This window comes from Theobroma umbraticum, unplaced genomic scaffold (assembly GCF_002168275.2).
Source record: "Theobroma umbraticum cultivar Fairchild unplaced genomic scaffold, ASM216827v3 scaffold_55.0, whole genome shotgun sequence".
Classification (NCBI taxonomy): Eukaryota; Viridiplantae; Streptophyta; class Magnoliopsida; order Malvales; family Malvaceae; genus Theobroma; species Theobroma umbraticum.
Genome location: NW_018397270.1, coordinates 3938039 through 3938383, shown reverse-complemented (window position 1 = coordinate 3938383; position 345 = coordinate 3938039).

Genomic DNA, 345 nt, shown 5'->3' with positions numbered 1-345 from the left:
AAGAATTAGAGTACTACCTACATGAAAAATGTGCTACATTACCTTATGAGATACAACACCCTTTTCATTCTAGCCATGTTCATCATTTAACTATGAAGGATTCATTTCTTGAAGATGATTCAGGAGAGTTTTACTGCTATATTTGTGAGGAAGAAAGATGTCCAAATGATTATGTATATTGTTGTGAAGATTGCAACGGTTTATTTGCCGCTCATGTAGAATGCGTGCTTGCTAAGGTAAGTTTACATCTATAACTTTTTTAAATCAAAACATCAAACACTTTTTGCTCAAACATAGCTCTAAACTTATTTGGGAACCTTAGAATTGAATAATCAAGATCTATGA